Below are 23,271 nucleotides of genomic sequence, written 5' to 3'. Positions count from 1 at the left end.
CTTTCAACACGACCATATTGCTTTTAACGAAATTTGATGCATTTTCTTGGACCGCCTATCGCAGGATCTGTCATCAAGAGAGATAAGGTAAGATTTACATAATTTATATCTTTCCCTGGTCTCAGCATTTTATTTTGGTTTTACTGAGCATAGTGCAATGCATGTTCATTTTTATGTAATAAATTGTTGTTTTAGAATTTTGACAGGTGGGCGGAAATATTGGCACTTTTGTGTATTAAAAAAGAGAGTAAGGCTGGTTGGAAAGACAGAATTTTTATCTCCCGAGAAAAAAGTTGTGATGAGCAGTCCGACCATCGGTTAAATGTTGAGCCACCCCTTATTAAGTGAAATTACATGAGAATCATGCTGTTGGGAGCCGAAGATGGGGATGTTCGAATAAAAAATTGCTGTGTTTAGGTAAATCAATTCACAAATTCTTTTGCAGAAGGAAATTAAAATTTACCGAATCTGGGTTTTGGAATTGCTTTGCGTAGTCAGAAACCGTGCTGTCTGTAGAATCAAGGCATCTTCGAAACCGTTGAGCTGGGTTCTCAGCTGCTACGGAAGGTCTCTACTATCAACCGCTTTTAATAAAATCCTCTTTTTTTGGTTCAGATGCCGATAATTTTGTTTTGGTTGACCCCGACCTTGAACTTCAAATTCATTGTTCATCATTACAAGAAGAGATTACCATTCGCCTCAGCCAGAACCGAAACGTTAGAATTGCATATAATAATATGCAGCATGGGCAAGCCTTTGTGCAAACAAAAAGTTAATGATCATTTCGGAATATTAAAAAATTATTATGTTAAACTTTGAAACATTTAATGGAAATGAAAATGCATTTACATGCCACAAAGCCGCACCCACTACAATCCAAAATGGCCTCTAGCTTTGCAGACATTTACCGTTTCTATTACTCAGCTGACAATAATAGTGTAACACACCAACAGTGTCAACAAATGGAGAATATAACTACATATTTTTTTCAGAAATTAGATGAGGAACGAGCTTTGATAGTACATACTTGAGACTTGACTTGACTTGCCCCTAATTAATTTTATGGTAAAGCGGATCTTGAAAAGGAAAGTAAACTTTAAAAACTGAAGTTTCTCTCCGGCCGGAAAAGGATGAAAAAAGGGTGTAAGTTTTCTGTAGGTCGTCGATGCGGGCAGCGTACATTATAATTTCTTAACGATAGAATGGGAAGTATTGCGAAAAATCGTTCTCTTTGGCAATCTAATGGTATAAGTCGTCCTATGTCCTGACAGTAACTATAGATAACCAGGAACCAAGCATTCTTATGAAAATAAGTATTAGAGGTCGTGAAATTGTATAGAGTTATGCTAATGTAATATGCACCTGTTTTAAGCGAGCAGTTGGTAAAAGATATTGGATAGTTAAGATAAATCAGCAACACTGTCCAATTAATCATTCTTGAATAAATCTTCAGAAAGCTTCGAAGCTTTTACTTGTCCGAAAAATCTCTCTTACGAGCAATCAGCATTAGCACCGCTCGCTGTTCTAAGTTCATACAACGGAAATTCCCCACATTTTTCTCAGCTTCACCGCTATTTTACCTCAATCAAATAGTATCTTTTTTTTTCTACCATAAGTTCCTCGTGTTCGATCCTAAATTTGCAGGTCAAGATTTCTGCAATTTACACGGAATCCGAGCATGATCGGTAGAAATTTGATAAGTGATTTCAGCTCGATAAGTCGTCATTAGGTTTCTGCTTCCACCCATTCATAAAGGTCTTCAGTCTGGTGGATTACTGGCTCAAACCAGCCATGCATGACTCCAGTCTAGTCACTTTGCAGATAATTTAGGACCTTTGAAAAAGTTATGTAGTGAAACTCACGTACGAGTGTAAGGAACATAGGCAAACTTTTGATCACTGACCAGAAGACCGATGAATTGAATCAAAGCAAATAAATGAAGCCTATTAAAACGAGTGGATTAAAAAATGGGTATTCCCAATATTACCGCTACAGTTGACTATATTTCATTTATGAGAAACAGCGTTCTGTTAATGTATCTTTTTCAAGGTACTGAGACTCAGGAGATTCAAGTCGTAGTGGAATATCTTTGATGAGAAAAAGTGTTCTACAATTACATATCGGAAATTAGCAAAATCATGAAATATCCCGTGGGTAAAGTTCTGTCTTTATTGAACCTTCTCAGAAATATATATCGCTATTACAAGATGGAACTCTTTACTTTGATGTTTAATAGAAATTTGTGGTACTTCCCCGTGAAATTTTCAGAGGTTTTTTTAGATTCTTCTAGCCGATGTTTGATGTGAAGGAATAAATGCTCTTGTTGCTGGGGAATTAACGTGGGTTAAGGCCGAACAACCACTATATTCTATTCAGTAATTACTTATGGTTTCGTTTCTTTCTTCCGAGCCACATGAGCTCATTATTTAAAAAAAAATGAATATAACAAAAATCGACTCACTAAATGATGAGGATTTAATTCTTCCTCATCTATAAAGGACCCCCCATTTTCTCAGATGATAATGGAGATAATGCTTGGTATTTTCGCTCCTCGGTGCACGCGTTACTAATGATAAATTTATATCACGCGGATCTCTTGCTGCAATATTAAATTGGAAATTTGCATAAATAACATGGGTCAATGTTAATATATGCATCTGCGCCTAACCTGTTTCACTGCCTCATTTTAGCTGGCGAACTGATTTCAAAAAATTATGGAATATGTGATGATGAAAATCTTGCTCGCCTTGATAATTGCAGGGCAATATCGTAACCATCTCAATCAAATGCTGCCTCTTCTTCCAAACGATATAGGCATGGTTGTATGTTACCTGCACATATGCAGGTTACTAACGTGCGCACATGCAACTCACTTTCACCTGAGTGATTGGTAATGATTTTCCCGGAACCACGGATGACTCATGCGCCATCGCGAGCGAGCAGACTGGCTTGAATTGATATGACCTCTCTGCATTTGTCCACCACTAATATTATACGTAAATATTTCTTGTGCAACTTGATTTTGTGGATTCCGCCGTGGAACGCAATGGAGGAGGGCCGGTCACATGATATGTGATTATCTATTGCAGACAGATGTTAGTCTTCACCCAGGTGATTGGACTGTCGGTGAGATACACAGATTTGGTCATGAAAGAATTGAAACTTGGTACAGACGATGAAGTTATGTGCAACGTTAGGTAATTATGGTATCATGAGGTCATATCAATATGTCCGGGTTTGGCTTGTCTGATCTACTTACATATGCAGATACTCTCGCAAAGGTAGGATGGATCATACGGGCAGATATGAAGTGATGAGATATCATCAGATTTTTATCCACCAATTATTAGGAAAGAAACTTTTACGGATATGTCTGTAAATTTAATAAAAAAAAATCAATCACATGGCAATCACATGATTGATTAAATATGAAGATTTTTGGAGAAAGGTGATCTGACCATAGAAAACTATTCAGAATGTTTGGTTAAACCCATAAGGCTATTATGGTTTGAAAGTTTTTATAGGAGAAAAGGGTTAAGTTGGGTCAGACACGAATATTGAGGACATAGCTTTGTAGCTACCATGCTAATTGAGTAATTGCAAATGCATACAGAATCTGTGCAATGCGGCCATTGAAAAGTAGTTTCACTCTAAAAGTGGATATTTTCAGGGTATAGTGATAGAATCATATCCCCGCAGGGGGATGAGAAGTCTATGATGGGAAAAGAAAGAGGTCCTCTCTGTGAAACCTTGGAAAAAATTTGCGACGTTTACCCCTCCCCCTAAAAACAATTTTCGGGAGCTTTTCAAATTGGGAGGGAGAGGGGAATTTAGACACCAACATGGTAAATTTTGATTGGCCAGCCTAACTGCCGGGAAAGAAGGGATAGAGGGTATGTTGGGACAAGAGGCGCCCTGAAGAGTGGCCATTTTCGTGTGATTAATAAACTCATTGGTAGGGTAATAACGCACGTAATATGCAAGGGAGTATAAGGGGAGGACTGCCCACAATAAGTTAGTTTGAATGAATTAATAATAGAGAAATAAAATTTTTCAACGCGTTGTAACTTTTTAAAGTGCCTTCCTTACGCTCCCCTTTTTCGAGGGTGGGGTTGGCTGTAAATTTTTAATTTTACATTTTGACAATTTTCAATTTCACAGACAAGAAAACTTCTATTGTCTTATACCTAATATCAGTTTCGGGAACCGTCCGGAAGTTCTGAACAAATCGAAAAATCTCGGTGCTTCAGATATGGTTTCGTGTGTTTCTTATGTATTAGAGCCGATATGGGTCCCATTTGTACCTAGCTCGTAATCTAATGATATTCAGAGCCTTGCAGTAAATTTGCACAAAGAGACAATTTAGATTTATTATAACTATGTCAATAATACTGTGATTCTCACTAGACTTGCTAGTATCATGTTTTATATTACTGCGAAAGTTAATGATCCTAGGACAAAGTTAAGGGCGGTTTCTAGTCAATGTCTAAAAAATATTGTAATCGTAAATAGATAAATGTACTACTTATTATTAAGTTTATTTAATGAGATGTCAGCATGGATGGTATTTTGTGGTCTACACACCATATAATGGCAATTTTTTCAGATATTTAGAATGAATAGACTCAGACAACGATTCCATCAATGAAATTCTCACTTTCCAGTCAAACTTGTTACTCTAATAGCATTCTCAACCCATACAAGCTGTAAATGGTAAGGTGTCCCCAACCAAAAAAATGTTGCGTTCACCTTATGCATACAAAAAATGCAAAGGTGTATTCATAAAATAACATGACTTACTCCTTTTCGGGGCGTATAAAACAACGTGGCGGTAAAAGCGTAGTATAGGTCTCAGGTCGAAACGTGGATACCTACAATGGAGCAGAGAACTTGGGAAACACTTGCTGAACCAATACAAATAGATCTGCTACCAAACTATATTTCCGCCTCCACGTGGTGATCGCTGGGAGTTCTTTTCCAATGAAAAAAAACCGACGGAGAACGATGAAGGCGAGTATCCTGTGTCTTAAAACAGGACAAATTGCACCAACTAGTGCTTCAGGTAGAGTGGACAACTTTACACGAAAAACCAATTTTTACAAAGCCTCGGACTGGATGGACATTAAAACGACAAACCCGGCAACGAAAAATGGCAGACCTTTTGCGCATTTTCTCATCAAACGTGCGCTCCCGATACAGATTGATGAATACTGCCCAGCAGCTAGTCGATACGCTGCCCTAATATAGGGCTGATGTAACAGCGTTACACCTGGAGAAGAGTCATTACACCATATGTTATAATCATCATTTTCAACGACGTAACAACCGGTATCCGGTCTAGGCCTGCCTTAATAAGAAAAAACCGACATCCCGGTTTTGCGCCGAGCTCCACCAATTCGATATCCCTAAAAGCTGTCTGGCACCCGGACCTACGCCATCGCTCCATCTTAGGCACAACCGGTCATGGTATCGCTCATAGATTTGGTCGTTATTTGGGCTACGGAATCGTCCATCCTCATGTAGGGGTTCAAAAATTCTTCGGAGGATTCTTCTCTCGAACGCGGCCAAGAGTTCGCAATTCTTCTTGCTAAGAACCCAAGTCTCCGAGGAATACATGATGACTCACGAGATTATTGTCTTGTACAGTAAGAGCTTTGACCCTATGGTGAGACGTTTCGAGCGGAACAGCTTTTGTAAGCTGAAATAGGCTCTGTTGGCAGCCAACAACCGTGCGCGGATTTCATCATCGTAGCTGTTATCGGTTGTGATTTTCGACCCTAGATAGCAGAAATTGTCAATGGTCTCAAAGTTGTATTCCCCTATCCTTATTCTTCTTCGTGTTTGACCAGTGCGGTTTGATGTTGTTGGTTGATTCGTCTTCGGTGCTGATGTTGCCATCATATATTTTGTCTTGCCTTCATTGATGTTCAGCCCAAAATCTCGCCCCGATTGCCGCCTGCTCGATCTGGATGAAGGCAGGTTGTACGTCTCGGGTGGTTCCCCCCATGATGTCGATATCGTCAGCATAGGCCAGTAGTTGGGTGGACTTAAAGAGGATCATATCTCTTGCATTTACCTCAGCATCACGGATCACTTTCTTGAGGGCCAGGTTAAAGAGGACGCATGATAGGGTATCCCCTTGTCGTAGACCGTTGTTGATGTAGAATGGTCTTGAGAGGGATCCTGCCACTTTTATCTGGCCTCGCACATTGGTCAGGGTCAGCCTCGTCAGTCTTATTAATTTCGTCGTGATACCGAAATCTCTCATTTCCGTGTACAGTTTTACCCTTACTATACCGGGGTATATTCCAACAGTTTTTCCATCGCTTGCTGCACAGAGAAAATCTGATCTGTTGCTGATTTGCTTGGAATGAAGTCTTTTTGGTATGGGGCAATGATGGTTTTGGTATGTAGAGCTATTCGGCTTAGCAAGATAGCGGAGAATATCTTATAGATGGTACTCAGCAACGGATACTCCTATAATTGTTGCACTGTGTGATATCTCCTTTTTTATGTATGCAACAGATAATGCTTCGTAGCTAGTCGTCAGATATTGATTCGCTGTCCCATACCTTCAGCATCACCTTAAAGCATGGCAGTGTTGATCTCAAGACTACTTTTACAGCCATCTTATAGCACATGGTGTAGTATGTATCGATACTTAGGACTCTCTTTTACTGCACTTGCTGGTAGAGAAACTTGACAAAACTACAAACACATTGTACGAGGAATCGCTGACATATTCCCGCATGTCTCAAACAGAATTCCTAGCGCCTTTGAAGAACCAGTTAAAGGGATTGGTGCACTCGGTAGCAAACCAAGGCGATTGACGAAAAGCAAGCATCCACGGCCCAGCAAGATGCCTAATATCAGTATCTGACACGCCTAACTGTATAACCTGCGTTGCCGGACATATAGTTTTTCTGCTGTATTGGATGAAAGGCCGGGATACTGCCTCATCGAAATTACCTTATTATCGAAACCTCGAATCGTCAGCAACTTACACTACGCCTAGAAATGACACCCGCATTCGGAGAAAAGCGAAGTAACTGACTTGGCGGCAAGAATAGTACAACTACAGGCCAAGTACATTATGGTATGTACAGTACTTGTCGTTAGATAAAATGAGGTATCTTAAATTTCGGTTCATGAATAAACATCTGTCAAAATAAATTAGTAAAGTTCATTTGACTCAGAAAAAAAGCAAATGTGCAATCCAAGTAATCGGAGATGGACGACGATATACCACAAGTAGAGTAGGCTTCTAATTAAAGTCACAGGCCACAACCCTATTAACGAGAATAGAGACATTCGTACCTCCCCCCTTCCCCGGGGTTCAGTTGGCATACCCACATTTATACAAGCTTGATCAAATGGGTTGGCTTTTCGGTGTAAAGTTCTATTACCAGTTAGGTCAGATCCAGGAGATTACAGACATTCTCCAACCGCACCACTACCTACCTCACCAGTGCGGCGTTAAAACAGTATTTGCGCAAAAATCAAAGTCGAGTTCGATGTGACAGCTAAAACTGATTTTCACATTCCGCTCAATGACATATTGTTGATGACTGTCACCATTTACGAGGAATTTTGCAACTTTACTACGATTCAAATGGCCTAAATACGTAATTACGGCAAACATTGATAGAATGTACTGTCAGATCGAACTCCGTTCAACAGACAGAAAGCTCCAACTAGTGCTCTCGAAACCCGGTCGAGAAAAACTGGTAATATTGCAAGATATCGGCCACGAAAGTCCGCTAAATATGTTGAGAGTCCAAGCAGAGCCCAAACTGCATTCTAATTGGTATATAGTCCTTACTGAGGGAGTCGAATCAGGCCTCTTCTGTCAACACTACCGACTGTATAGTCAATACAGTAAGTGCTATGGGTAAACTTTGCCAATGAAAGCACGAATGACTGGATTCTAGATGACGACAACAATAGCTGAGGTTCTTGAATTACCTAACGTAGAGAACAACCTTAACACTACCACATGAATGTCGCTAGGCAGCAAAGCAGAAAAAGGAGTCTATAGGCCGGAAGCTTGCCTTACTCTCTCCATTCCTGAACTGGATATAAGACCGGATTGTGGTCTCTACTGCGGTTCCTAACACCAGTGGCGAAAATGCACATTACGTGATATTTTCATCTAAAGCATAGACAAAGTGCACTGATAAGTTGTCGGATCAATTGCTTCAAAACACTATATCATCAAACAAGTACCATCGGTTTTTGTTGAGAAAATAGGTACTTAAACTAACCAGTATGTCAGACTTACGCATGCCAAAGGAAGTGCCAGACCCAGTGCTTTTAACAGGCCAATGCGGTGACGACAACACAATGGTCAATTTAATCACAAAAGTAGGTAGACAAGCTTCCCATGAGATCTGTACACTCTGTACGCCAAAGAAGGGTAAATTGCCATGGTGGAACTTGGATTTAACTATTAAGAAGAGAAGATGGCAGTAACTCGAAAATTCGATCATGTAAGTGTTACCGGAGCAATGAGAACTACGCTATTCACGACATTCAAGGCTACCCCCCATTCATTCGTAGGTCAGAAGGACAAACAGCTAGTGACATACATAGACTTAATGGACACTTTGAAAAAGCGACCAAACATCAGGTGGCTCTGACGCCGATTGATCATATGATTCTCAAATTTCTCTTTCAGACATATTAAGTCAATCAGAAGAGACGAATGACGGTTTAAATAGATAATAAGCTCCACAGATGGATCAGTCAGGGAAGGCAGATAGGGTGCAGGGGTATTTTCAGTAGCCCCGATCATGGAACAGGCCCGTTCTTTCAGAAAAAAGGCGTCCTTTTTCGAGGTGATGATATATTTTATTGACAATAAAAGAATGTCTGCAATAAAACTAAAACTTAACTCCCAAGTTCATTTGAGGGATGAGTTGCTATAGTCTGATTGTGTAACAGCCAGACGTCTCAGGGAATGACTGGGACCTATAATAGTATCCGTTATTAATTTATTGCAGCTCTGCTTCTACAACTTAAGCGTGAGTTCCAACGCTGGAGGCTGGAGTTGAGTGGCATAAGATGGTGAGATTCTGCTGTGATGTGGTATATGTATGTAAATATATTGCTGTTGCTTAGCCTCTTCAGACACGTAGACGAAGATATCTTGAAAAGGTTTTCTTTTTTTAATGGCCATCGAACAAGTGTTCTGCGGGAATAGTATAATACTTCTTTTAAAAAAATCTAGTATATAAACTCACCTATTTGGAATAATATTAGGTGGTTTATTATAAGGGTCTAACAATCTACCTCCAGAATAGGGTGACGGTTATAATGGAGTTGCTGCAACATTTGTTTTCCGCGCTATGATGGTATTCCATTTCATATATGGAAGCAGAGCGATAATAGGCGTAGAAAAACTTGGTTACTATCGGAATTTCTCTGCAGATTGCTAACTCCCAGTTTAGCATTCTTAAAAGCGATCGTCGAATTAGCAATGCTTTTGGTCGAATGAGGAGCTACACCATTGAGGAGGAGGAGTTGATCAAAACTATATGCTAATGGGGTTGATATAAATCAACCTCACCAACTGTCAGGCGGCACAGGATTAGTGAGCCATATCGGAATCATGGTGGCAGTATTTGAGTGAAAGACCAAATAGGACAAGCAGCGCTAATTTTTGGGTGGATTGCTCTCCGCAAGCAACCCACCCAAAAATTAATGGAGCGCATGGCGGATGGATTCAGCAAAGCAAACGTGAAAGGAATCGTCATATAACATATAGTTGTTATGCTCCAACGAGCACTACATTTGCCGAGTATGAGCAGATTCTGAGAGTTCTAGTTCTGAACGTCACAAATTATAACGGGGATTTTAACGCGTGGGTTCTTGAATGGGGCAGTGGAACAAAGAATGTGAAAAGATGTGCTCTCCTAGAATAATTCGCGGAGTCAGACGTGGTACTCGAAAATGTCGGGACCTTATATACTTTTAGAGGAAGAGGCCTGGGGTCTTCAGTGGGCCCGTGGCTGCGCGGCCGGAAGACATTCGGAGAAGTAAAATGAACTGCTTCAAATAGTTGTGCGACCATGCCGATATCAACCTTTGGGGTGGGACTTACAGGATGATAATGAGAAGGCTGTGAAAATCGCCTCAGGTGACTTGCTCGCCCCTACTGAAAGAGATTGTTGTCATTCTGTTTCCTCACAATAAAAACATAATACTCGCAGTAACTGCGGAAGAGCTGTGAGAAATATATAATATAATTGGCGACAACAAGTTCCCAAGTTTGGATGGCATCCCTACCAGAGTGACGACTAGGCCCGAGCTATTCGCTCATATTTTCGAGGCGAAGGCGAAGGAAAAGGCAAAAGCTGATGTTGCTTCCCAAACCCAACGAGCTATCTGGAGATCCAGTATCCCATCACCTAATCTGCCTGTTGAATATACGGAGAGAGTCTAATACAGCAGACTGCACCCCACCGTCGAAACTGTAATGGGCGGTATGGTTTTCGGTGCATCTACTCTACGATGGATGCAACAAGCATGGTAGTGAATCTGGCAGAAGGTGCACTGATTTCTGGTGGTTTCTGTGCCTTGTTGGCATTGCATATGGATGTGGATGACCTGGCTGCAGTTGTCATAGCAAAGAACCCAGAGGATGTGGAGGTCTACGCGACGGAAACAATAAGAGGAGTAAAGTTCTGGCTATAAAGAGCCAGGCTGGCGGACCGGGAAACGAAGCGGTTTTAAAAACGAACTACAGGAAGAAGAACACTGTGAAGGTGGATGTTGATGCATATACGTTCGTCTCAAAGCCGGCTATCAAATGCCTGGGGACGATGATTGATGGAAGACTGAGCTTTAGGGAACACCAAGATTATGCATCACAAAAAGCAGTCTGTGCACAGGAATATTGGCAGGCGGAAACAATGTCGTAGATTGCTTCTAACCAGAGTGGTGGGATCCATTCTGCTTTACGCATCACCTCAGAGACGGAAGCAGGTAAATTTGGTTTACCGTCTGATGGCTTTCAGAGTTTGCAGCGCTTTGAGAACGATGTCAGATGAGGCAATACTGGTGGTGGCGGGCATGATACCAATCGACATTCTAGCCAAACAAATGAGTGTGCTGTGCAATTCAAGACATATGGAGTGACACGCAGGAAGGCAATGGATGCGAATGGAGATGGGACAAGTTTACGAAACGTCGCTGGACCCATAGACTCATTCTGAACATTAGAAGGCGACTTGAGCGGAAACGTGGGCAGAGCAACCACTACTTTACCCGGTTCCTCACGGAAAACGGTGGTTGCTGCAAGCAGTATCTGTAGTGTTTTGGGCTGGATGATTCAACGAATTGTCTTAGATGTGGTGGCATACCCGACGATCCAGAGCATATGATGTTTCACTGCCCAAGGTGTCTAATGGGGAGGTGGAAGTTAAACAAGTGCTGGATAGAAGCGTAAGCCCGGAGAATATAGTTGCGGGGATGCTGAGGTCGAAAGAGGACGGGCTTACGGTTTCCGCGGCAATTCGAAAAAGATAGCTGGAGTTACTGAAGGAAAAAAGAAGGGAGAAAACAGAAAGGAGCAGAAGCACGAGTGCACGACGGCTGAGGATTGAAAGATCGTAGGTGGTTTTTAGTGTGTGTGAATCCCACAAGAGCCCTCTGTAACTCCAACATTCTGTGCGGGAAAGCTGGAGCGGACGGATCTGAAATTTTCCACTTCCGTGTACGAACAAAGATAAGGCGTACATTTTTATAATTTTTAATTCTGCTTTTTAATTCAAAGTTTTCTCAAAAAGTCATCGGCCTTAATTATACCCCTATCATTTATGCATATTCGAATATATTTATATTTTTGGAAATCCCTGATCCTAAGATATCATTTTGTTTACTTTAAATTCTAATGGTTTACTACCAACTCGACAAACATAATAAGCCCGTGTCCTCTGACATAAAAATAACTTTTGTTAGTTAGATGAATAGGCCTGCATAGATTATGTAAATTGTAAGTGGCATGGCAATGAAGTATGAACCAGAATTGAATGAGGAATAACGTTTTGTGACAAAATTTAAAGAGATGATTCCATTTAATACCCATAGTATTATATTTAGAGACACCCATGCACAGGAACTTGATTTAGCGTAGATAGTTCTTTATCAAACCATTTTTTGCTTTTATATTCAAAAAAAGTTTTTCCCCTTTTTAAGATTTGCTTTACGACCTGTTGAACCACATTCCCGGAACCTTTGTTTTCGACCATGAATTTAACGTGCATATTTATAACTGAATTCGGTAATCTGTTTTGATTTGCAAAAATATTGTTAATTTCGATTGGAACACACATTTTTTTTAGAGGCGACGCAGAGTTCAATTTATGTCAGTAATGGAATTTGATCAGATATTAAAGCAAATAAAACTCTGAGTCTGGCGTTTATTCAGTGGAGGAATCAAAAGGTACGTACATCTTTACTGCATTTGAAATAATCAGCATCTTATAAGAGATTTAAAGAAGAATCGCTACTGCTAAAAAATAAATTCGTTATCAAGCCCCTACATTCATACTTCAGCGATTAGGGCTTTCTAAAATTATCTAGAATTCAATCAGTTCCAAAAGAGAATTAAATTCAATTAAGAGACCAGATAGGATTTCCTTTTAGAATATTTAAATTAACCAATTTGCATTTTTTATAAACTTTTATGATATTCATAGAAATGTCCCAATGGGGTAGCACCGAGAATAGAATAATTTTATTTTCGTAGTCTGGTAGCTACCGTCCTTCAGTCTTACGTAGAATGGGTAATTCGAATTCGCTGGGATGTTTGTCATGAAAATCCCCCGAGGCCGCATTTGCTTACTAAATAAATCTAGTTAATCCTTTTTGAACAACATCATCCTATTTGTGTGGATTTCTGCCGGCAAACAGGAAGGTTTATAATCGTTGCTTTTATTATTTTCGAGAAGACAAAATGTTTCTGAGTTCGGTTCAGTGAATTGAGCAAGATTTTGCCTATGGAATTAAATGTACTGAAATATTTCCATCTCTGACTTTTCTTGATTGAATTTCGAGGAGATATTTCTAAAAATAATTTAGATACATTTCAATGGAAATTGGAGCTAATTATTGAAATTTAAATGTTGCTTGCAAGTTATTGTTGAATCAGGTTAACTTTTTGGTTGCCAACGTGGAAGGAGACCGTTCCACTTTTTGAGTGGTTATTTATGAGTGCATATTCCTGAAACCGATATGGCGATTATATTTAGTGCCTTCACACATTTGAGTTTTATCAATTTAACAAATATCACTCGAAAACGTGTTTACTCGTTGAATATTGGATTTTATATGAATTTCATTTCATTGAAATTCATTATTAGGGGGTCATTCTGTGTAGAGGCTGGTTTTTGGTTTTTGGGAATTTTTTTGAAGAACTGAATATATATATGCATGTGTTTATAAATATTTTGAGCCTGCGAAACACTTTTTTCAGATCGATATCATTGCTCATTATTGAAGTATGCGGCAACATTGATTTTGTATTTTCTGGTGTTGAATCTCAATTATCCTAGTTTGCGTACCGTAGAAAGATAACGAATATTCCGCACTATATTCAGATACCATTGATGAAAAAGAAAAATACTGCCTCGCAGCCGACATACGGGATGACCCCCTTAAGCAGACAAGTTTTTTTTATATTTCAAGGTGTCAAAACAGTCTAAACGCTCATTGATCTTGCACACATTTCCAAGCCGGAGTTTGTATCCATATGTTCACATTTCCTTTCCCACGGAAACGCCTATGGACGTAACTAGCATTGTGATTTCAAAATATTTGAATGGTCATTTGTCCCACTTGTACCTGCTCGTAATGTTTGTGCATATAATTTCTCCGGCTATTCATTGTAGAGAGATGTACAGTCTACCTTCATCCAGATCGAGCAGGCGGCGCGAGATCTTGGGCTGCACATCAATGAGGGCAAGACGAAGTACATGATGGCAACGTCAGCGCCAAAATTAAAAGGACGAACAACATCGAATCACACTGGTCAAACGAAAACAATGAAAATAGGAGACTACAACTTTGAAACCGTTGAAAATTTCTCCTATCTAGAGTCGAAAATCACAACCGATAACAGCTATGACGATGAAATCCGCGTACAGAGCCTATTTCAGTTTACAAAAACTGTTCCAGTCGAAACGTCTCACCATAGGGTCAAAGTTCTTTCTGTACAATAACAATGATCTTGCTAGTCCTTATGTATTCCTCGGAAACTGCGAACTCTTGGCCGCGTTCGGGAGAAGAATCCTTCGAAGAATTTTTGACCCCCTACATGAGGATGGACGATTCCGTAGCCTACATAACGACCAAATCTATGAGCGATATCACGACCGTTTGGTTGTGGATAAAATTCGGCTCAACAAGTTGCGGTGGGCGGGTCACTTAATCCATATGGATGAGGATGATCCAGACCGAAAAGTCTATAAGTAGAAAAAGAAGACCAGGCAAATCCTGCCTGAAATGGAGCGATGGCAGATAGCTTTTAGTTATATCGAATTTGTGGACCTCGGCGCAAAACCGGGATGTCTGGAGTTCCTTATTAAGGCAGGCCTAGACCGGATACCGATTGTTGCGGCGTTGATGATGATGATGAAAATTATTGACTTGTCGGAATTTATAAAAGATAAACACAACGAGCACCAAGCAATCAATCATGTGGTGAGAGCGAATAGGGTTGTATATAACAAATCGCGAGAAAATGCGAAAGAATCGAAGGAGAGCTCTAAAATTATTCCTTCAACGATAACGCAGTCAAGGCAGGCGACTACTGGTGGATGGGCAGATAAAAAGAAGGTTCGTGAAAAGGAAGACGACCAGGAAGTTAGCAGGTTTCCAAAAACAAAAAGGGTTATCGCCCACTTCAAGGAAGGTTCTTAAAACCTTGGTAGGCGGGAAAATTATGCCTAAAACAATACTGCCACCAAGCAGCCAAATTTCGGATAAAAAGATACGCTGCGGTTGGACTGAGGTTAGGTTGCAGAAGTCTAAAAAGAAGAATGAGAGGATGAGGATCCGTCCTGAAGCGATCTTCATCTCAAGCGCGGGTAGTATGTCCTGCGCAGACATGTTAAGAAGGGTGAAAACTAACCTCGATCTCGAAGACTTGGAGGAAAATGTAAGCAGAATGTGGAGGAACCAAAAGGGGGAACTCATGCTGAAGCTTAAAAGGCCCGAAGAGAGCAAAGCCGAAGGCTTCCGCAGCCAAGTAAAAAATTTACTCGGGGAAAATTCTGCCGGGCGTGCTCAAAAGCATGAGATCGCTATGCAGTGTAAGAACCCAGATGAGGTTACTTCTAAGACACAAATCTGCACTGCCTTAACGGAGCAAATTAAGTTGCACAACTTGCAGGAGACATCCCTTGTAAGACTCAATAAGACGTATGGAGAGACTCTAAGATGGCGACCGTCTGGGTACCCGCAGAAACAATGAGTAAGCTGCTAGATGCCACGAAGGTCCGTATTGGATGGGTAGTCTGTCGGCTTAAACAGCAAATCACTTCAAAGAGCTGGTTCAAGTGTCTCTCGTACGGACATCTGGAAAAAGCATGCACAAGTGCGGCTGATTGGTCTGACCGATGCGGACGTTGTTGAGAAAGGGGTCGCATTGCCCGGAAATGTAACAAGGATTCCTAATGCATGTTTTGCGATAAAAGCGAGAAACTGGACAGCGGCCATATTGCGGGAAGCAGCCAGTGTCCTGAATTCAAAAAGGCACTACATGCAATAGGAAAATGAGGCTGTTCCAAATGCACCACAATTACTGGAGGACTGTCAGGACGTGCACAAGTACAAAGTAAAAGTGGCTATAATAAGCGAACCCTATAGAAACCCTAACAATGATGCATGGACAACCAATCCTACAGGTGGTTCGGCTTTTTGGGTGTACGGACACCAAGCCATATAAGAATGTATGAGGCAGCTCACAAGTGGGTTCGTATGGGCGGAAATAGGCGGCGTATTCGTCTATAGCTACTATGCTCCTCTAAGCCTAACATGGGCTCGACGCAAAAGGGCGGAGACCAAATGTCATCGCCGATGACTTCGATGCATGAGCCACATAAAGGAGAAGTTCATTGACGAATGTAAGAGGACGTTGTCTCTTGGAGGCTTTCGCGCAGCTAGATATCATATTGGGGAGTCTCACAATAAACCCGTAGGCTGCTTATAGCTAGATGTGGTGAGCTCTATACTGCTCTATGCGGCGCCTGTTTGGGCAACGCCTTTGCATACCATATGTAGTGTTTAAAACATGCTGAGCACGCTTTATAGAAAGATCGCTTTAAGAGTGTGCCGTGATTTTAGAAACATCTCAGATGAAGCGGTTTACGCGGTAGCCAGAATGCTGCCGATCGACATTTTGGTCGACGAGATAATGCACATCTATAGTGTGATGGAAGCGGTTCTTCTTCTGATCGGCACGCGAAAAATGCCAAAAAGGAGGAGTCTTTAAGTAACAACAGTGAAAACGGGAACGGGTGGGAATGTTTTGATCGACCTACAGATCCCAGGATCAAGATGTGGACGCAGAAAACACAAGGTGAGATATACTACGATCCCAAGCAGTTTCTCACAAGACCTGACAGATACCGTAAATATCACTGTAGGTTTAAATTAGACAGGTCACTCAACTGTCCCAGCAGGACTCGAAGCATGTTTTTTCCATCTTCCTGGATTTGAAAAAGAAAGGAAAAGTCATTGCGAGGAACAGTAGCACCGGAAAGTCTAATTCGGGAAATGCTTACGTGTCAGGGGAACTTAAATGCAGTTACGACATGATGAGGCGGGCCATGCCCACCCCGCAATGAAATATTTGCGGTGGTTCCGCGAGAAAGAGGATAGGAGTTAGGGGTTGGTTTTACTGGGTAAAAATCCCATACGATGTCACATGTCTACCAGTGACTTCGGAAGATTTCCACCTCCGGAAAAAAAGGGAAGACAGACACTGAACTGATTTGAATAAAAAGGAGTAGGTAAACCGTTTATGAAGTACATTTGCTAAAAGTTGTTGCGCAAGCGAGGAACTGTACGCGAGGGAACAGAAACCAAGATTAAACGGACAATTAGAGAATGAAACCCACTTTCCATGTCTGAAGATTTCCCAAGGATTGAACGGAAAATTATATAGGATGTAATCAAATCGTCTAAGCCGAAGGTATCCACGGGCTTTCATAGTATTCTCATTTGCTTAATGCCACGGAAATCAATCGTCTTACTTATGCATACATACTACATACGTCAAATGTGGTTATGATCCAACTGTCTCGAAGCTCGCGAAAATTATCACGATTTTCAAGCTACAAAAACCTGCTCATGTGGCTAGCAATTGTAAACCTATAAGTTTTCTGAGCAATCTAGCAAAAGTGTTTGAGAAGATCATCAAACAACATCTTGTTGACTACGAGGAATACCACACCAACAATATGGATTTAGACAAAGGCATTCAACAACCCATTAATTAATGTGTATAAATATGGACACAGAAAGAGCTTTTGATAGAGTTTGGCACAACGGTTTGCTCTGCAAACTCATAAAATTTTGCAAAGTGGAAATGCATAGCGCAGTGAATACTAAAATCTTCTTGATGATATTGCAGACAAGGCAAATGTGCTCTCACTCTGAGTATTCAGTTCTCAGGTCCAAGATAATATATTAGGTTTTACGAAAGACCGAGAACTCATCTCAATCATTTGGTTAATCTCGAGTTTTCTACTATGCCCTCAAGCCTTGCAAGTATGCTTGAGGTACGAGTACTGTTCAATATCTCCAGAAGGCTTAGCACTAAAGAAGAGAGCCGTCAGCTCGCGGAATTATGTATATCCGAAAGTGAGCCTTTATCACGAATATATTTTGAGTTTACTTTAAATTTCTCAATTCAGCTCACCTCCAATTTTTAAGATATAACACACCGTCTATAAAGAGCTTTCCACACACGCACTTTCCGGAAAATCGTTGCAATTTCACTTATTCAGAGACACTTTAAAGAGTCCTCTTTCCGCTTACACCTTCTTTAAACTTTATCTAATTTCCGCATTACTAGCTTGCGTCAATAACACTGGCTTGTTGGGTAACAAGCATCACAGAAACCGCGAGTTCCGTCCAAAAATATTCAATATCTAGATTCAAGATTCGCTTCAAATCCTCTATGATTCGAATTATTCACTCAGTTACCAGTACGGTGGTTTATATTTCCACTGCGATTTAGGAGCATGATCACTGGCCAAAAAATTGATCTAATCACCAATCCCGATAACGATCTTAAAATACAGTTTTTCGAAAGGCTACAGCCGTAAAAGAAGACTCTATTTTCTCCCGGATGTGGTATACCCTTTCATTTTCCACGATAATATCCAGTGAATTTCAATGTGGTTCATTCTAAGAATGCATTACTTCTTTCTTTTTACAGTTCGGGGAAACCAACAAATAAATAATAAGCGAAAATACTTTCAATGGAACTGAATCACTCCCCTAAATAATTGAAGAGGGAGCAGCAATTACAAGAAGTAACCAAAATTGTAGTTGATTAGAGACCACTTTTCATCAAATTTATTGACCATATCCTGAACTTATGTGGTTTTCTCAGTTTTTGCAGAATTATAATATTGGGGTTGTACTGACGATGCTATGGCTACATTAGTAATAAACTAGTGATCTAATACCATGACTAAATTCGGTAAAGTATAGACGGCTTAGTGGTAAAAAGGAACGTCCTATTACGTTTATTAGGGAAGAAAGCGCAAGTGCAAGTTTGTGGACAGGAAAATATTAATAGTTGAGAGGGGAGAAGCACACAATTTGTCATTTGATTGTCAAAGACCGTTTTTCTGCCTGAAAGATAAGTCTAGTTGCAGATTTTCTTCTTTTCTGCTCGCCTTCCGGCGGAATCCTCATTACATACAACTGCGAGAAGGGCTCTGGTTTTGATCAGCATGTCAATGTTTGCCGATCTGCTCGTTTTCCGGCAGCGTTTTTGCTTTTGTAGCTTATTTTGTAACACCACTATTGTTGCGTCTACCGCGCTGTAGTTTTCCTCTGAATTCAATGCTGTGGTGTTGTCTATGACAATTAGACGTTTTGTGTGGGCCCTTGAGTACGGCGGTGCTTTGACGACAATCATCCAACCCAAAGCTATGTAAATACTCCCCATAACAACCCTGTCTAGTAAAGACTTGCGTTAGGCAGACCCTAGAAAGAAAATCCTAGTCTGGAATGAAAATTATGCGGAAAAACCGCAGTGGTCCCTTCTATTATACGTCATTTTCATTGAAGTTGTTATTCTGCGTCCCCAAGAAAACTAAGCACTCAGCGGGAAACCCTTCTTTCCACACACCTTTCGTCAGGCCTGATACCAGTTAATGGTTTAGCTACTAAAATTTTGCGTGATCCATTTCTTAATACAAGGGATCATTGCATCGATCCAGCGCTCTTTCTCAGAGTCGTCTCATCGTCACTTCCATCTTTTATTCGATTTTCTAGATCTGGTTTCTATTAGATTTTTGGTAGTCGTAGATGGAATCATTTTCCATCATTCGTAAGGATAGTGCATCACATTACCTAGATTGATACGAATCTAATGTTGTTCTGATTTATGACACTGGGCAATGCTTTCCTCAGACAAAGATCACATATTGCTGAATATGTAGCACCACATCCAGCCGCGAAAATCCTTCGACTGTACCTTGATTTCTAAGGGCCATAATCCAAGTTTCCTCTGGAACTGAATCTGATTGACTCTTAATCATTGATTTTGTGATCACCAATCCGTATATTGTCGGTGCTTTTTTTGCAGCTCGTGGTGGATTTCGTAAAATCCCCACCGGAACAATGTACTCATTCTTTTGTCCTTCTCGTACGATAGGAGTCTTTTCGACAGGTAGTTCTCAGTTATGCATGAATGAGATTAGCCTATTCCATAGAGATAAGACAATATGAAGAGTGGCTTTTGGGGTTTCAATAGTGGTTTCTTCAAGTTTTATGTAAAACAAAACGTTATTAAAATCGGTTTAATCTCTGTATGTCATACGCACTTTTCGGTTGTATCAGGGACAAATGTGCACGCATATAGTGAGCTAAACACATTGTTTTATGTGAAGCTAGGCTAAAGCTAGACTTTTGTTTGATGAGATGTGGACTTAGGATCCCTCCCCCAAAGAAAAATCTATCTTTGGCCTTGGTTTAAATCTTTCTTTGGCCTGTTTTTTTTTCAAGACCCACAGCATTTTCATTTGCTTTTCTGTATAGCTCGATAAAGGCTAATAAAAACCCGTAGCTTCATCACCCATGTGTTTATGTGTAATTCCGGGGCAGGGAATATGTACAGATATAAAATATGTAAATATTTTTTTTGTAGAAGGTAAAACTGCGAGTTTTTATTATTGGAAAGAAAACTGTAAGCAGTAGAAATCCCAATTATCGCTCCACTCTTCAGCTCTTGATGGCAACAGCTGTACACTCCCCTTTGACAAGGTTTTCTCGCTTAAACGCAGGAAGATCTAAACGTCTTAATTTTCGGATTCCTTTTAGAGAATAAACGCATTAGGTCAATAATCGAGCCTCACCCTCTCCCTGGGAAAATAGTGACTTTTCCATCTTTGACCATGATAATATCTAGATCGTTTGGAATTTAAAGTAGGATTTATTCTTTGGTGTCCGCGAAAAAAATTATTGCAATGCGAGCTTGATGGTGGTCAAAGGGTAGTATAGGTCCCGGGGCGAAACGTGGATTGGTACCCACGATGGAGCATAAAACCTGGGAAATGCCTGCTGAACCAACACCAACAGCTCTACTACCAAACCCTATCTCCACCTCCACGTGGTGACCGCTGGGAGCTCTTTCTTGACGAAAAGCTGCAGACGGAGAAGGATGAAGGCGAGTCTCCCGCGCCTAAAAACGGGACAAATTGTACCAACTGGTCCTCCAGGTTGGGGGTTGGGTAGGGCTGACAACCCTACACGGAAAACAACCTGTTACGAAGCCACAACAGGAGCCTCGGATAGGACGGATGTTAAAACGACGGACCCGGCAACGACAAAGGAACAACGATTTGCGCATTTTCTCATGGAACGTGCGCTCCCTGTACAAAGATGAAGCTGATAAGCAGCTAGCCGATACCCTGTCCCAATATAGGGCTGATGTAACCGCGTTGCAAGAGATGCGATGGACAGGGACCGGTTTCTTGGAGAAGAGCCACTACACCATATATTATAGCGGCCATCCAGTAAACCATGTGCTCGGAGTAGGTTTCTCAGTCAGCCAAAAAATGAAGCCTGCTATTATCGGCTTTGAAAGTATAAGCGAACGGCTATGCACTCTGCGCTTGCGATGCAAGTTTAGAAATATAAGCCTCATAAACGTTCACGCCCCTACAGAGGAGACTGCAGAGTCGGAGAAGGATACCTTCTACGAGGCAGTAGAAAGAGCCCTCGAAGCCTGTCCCAGATATGATATCAAAATCATACTTGGGGATTTTAACAGCCAAGTAGGGAAGGAGCCCGTATTCAGGCGATACGTTGGCTCCCATAGCTTACACGAAAAAACAAATGATAACGGACTGCGGACTATTCAATTAGCAGGGTCACACGAAATGGTTGTTGGAAGTACCTGGTTTGCGCGGAAAGCGGTCCACAAACATACGTGGGCCTCTCCAGACGGGACCACTTTCAACCAAATTGACCACGTGTTGATCGAACGCCGCCACCTCTCAGCCTTGATGAATGTCAGAACATATAGGGGGGCCAATATAGACTCGGATCACTATCTCGTTGGCATGGTGCTCCGAGCTCGAATAACAATACCACCTAGAATCCCCTCTGACAATCAGGTGAGAGTGAACACTGAAGCCATCCACAACACAACCCTCCGCGACACCTAGAAGAGGGAAATGGATGCCGCAATAACCGCAGTCAATAGAGGACCTGGAGATGAAGCATCAACTAATGATCTTCACAACCACCTGAAGAACGTTATCATGGATACGGCCACAAATATACTTGGCCCCAGCCGCAAAAGGAGTCGGAACGGCTGGTTTGACGATGAATGTAAGCTAGCAACGGAACGGAAGAATGCCGCATACCGAGTAATGTTGCATTCTCAAAGAACGCGGGCACGCGCAGAGACTTATCACGAACTCCGTCGAGCGGAGAAGCGACTTCACAGACGGAAAAAGGAAGCCTGGGAGAACCAACAAGTCTGTGAACTAGAAAAGTACAGGGAGCAACCGCACCAGGCGCGGAAGTTTTACCAACAAGTCAGCAGGATGAAGCCTTATACACCTCGATGCTCATCCTGCCGAGACAAAGAGGGAAATCTGATTTCCGACAGAATGGGCATATTAGAGCGATGGGTTGAGTACTTTGATGAGCTACTGAACAACCAGAACATCGGCGAGTTGGAGGTCCCGCCAACTGAAGACGACGGACAAATACTGCCACCACCAAGTTTAGGAGAAACAGTCCGTGCAATTCATCGGCTAAAAAATCATAAGTCGCCAGGAGCCGATGGAATTACAGCCGAATTGGTTAAATATGGAGGCGACCAGTTACACCAAGTGGTTCATCAACTTGTGCTCAAGGTATGGGACAGCGAATCAATGCCTGACGATTGGCAGCGAGGCATAATCTGTCTCATACATAAAAAGGGAGATATCACACAGTGCAGCAATTATAGAGGTATCACGTTGCTGAGTACCATCTATAAGATATTCTCCACTATCTTGCTAGGCCGGATAGCCCCATACGCCCAGAACATCATTGGCCCATACCAAAGAGGCTTCACTCCAGGCAAATCAGCAACAGATCAGATTTTCTCTCTGCGACAGGCGATGGAAAAACTGTTGGAATATGGACAACAGTTGCTCCATCTATTCATCGACTTTAAAGCCGCCTATGATAGCATAGCCAGGGTAAAACTGTACACGGCCATGAGAGAATTCGGTATCCCGACGAAATTGATAAGACTGACTAGGCTGACCCTGACCAATGTGCGAGGCCAGATAAAAGCAGCAGGATCACTCTCAAGACCATTCGACATCAACAACGGTCTACGACAAGGGGATGCGCTATCATGCGTCCTCTTTAACCTGGCCCTCGAGAAAGTGATCCGTGATGCTGAGGTGAATGCAAGAGGTACGATCCTCTTCAAGTCCACCCAACTACTGGCCTATGCTGACGATATCGACATCATGGGAAGAACCACCCAAGACGTTCAAACTGCCTTCATCCAGATCGAGC

The 23,271-nt window shown here is 41.5% G+C and overlaps 1 protein-coding gene across 3 annotated transcripts in view; it reads right to left on the bottom strand.

Annotated features, from left to right (window-relative positions):
• The window catches only part of LOC119661291 (embryonic polarity protein dorsal-like), a 240,952-nt gene that overhangs the window by 199,391 nt on the left and 18,290 nt on the right, over nt 1–23,271 (bottom strand). The gene's annotated exons all lie outside the window — the stretch shown is intronic.

This window comes from Hermetia illucens, chromosome 1, assembly GCF_905115235.1.
Source record: "Hermetia illucens chromosome 1, iHerIll2.2.curated.20191125, whole genome shotgun sequence".
In the NCBI taxonomy this organism is placed as follows: domain Eukaryota; kingdom Metazoa; phylum Arthropoda; class Insecta; order Diptera; family Stratiomyidae; genus Hermetia; species Hermetia illucens.
Note: the sequence above shows the minus strand (reverse complement) of the source record. Positions and strands in the feature narration are given on the sequence as shown.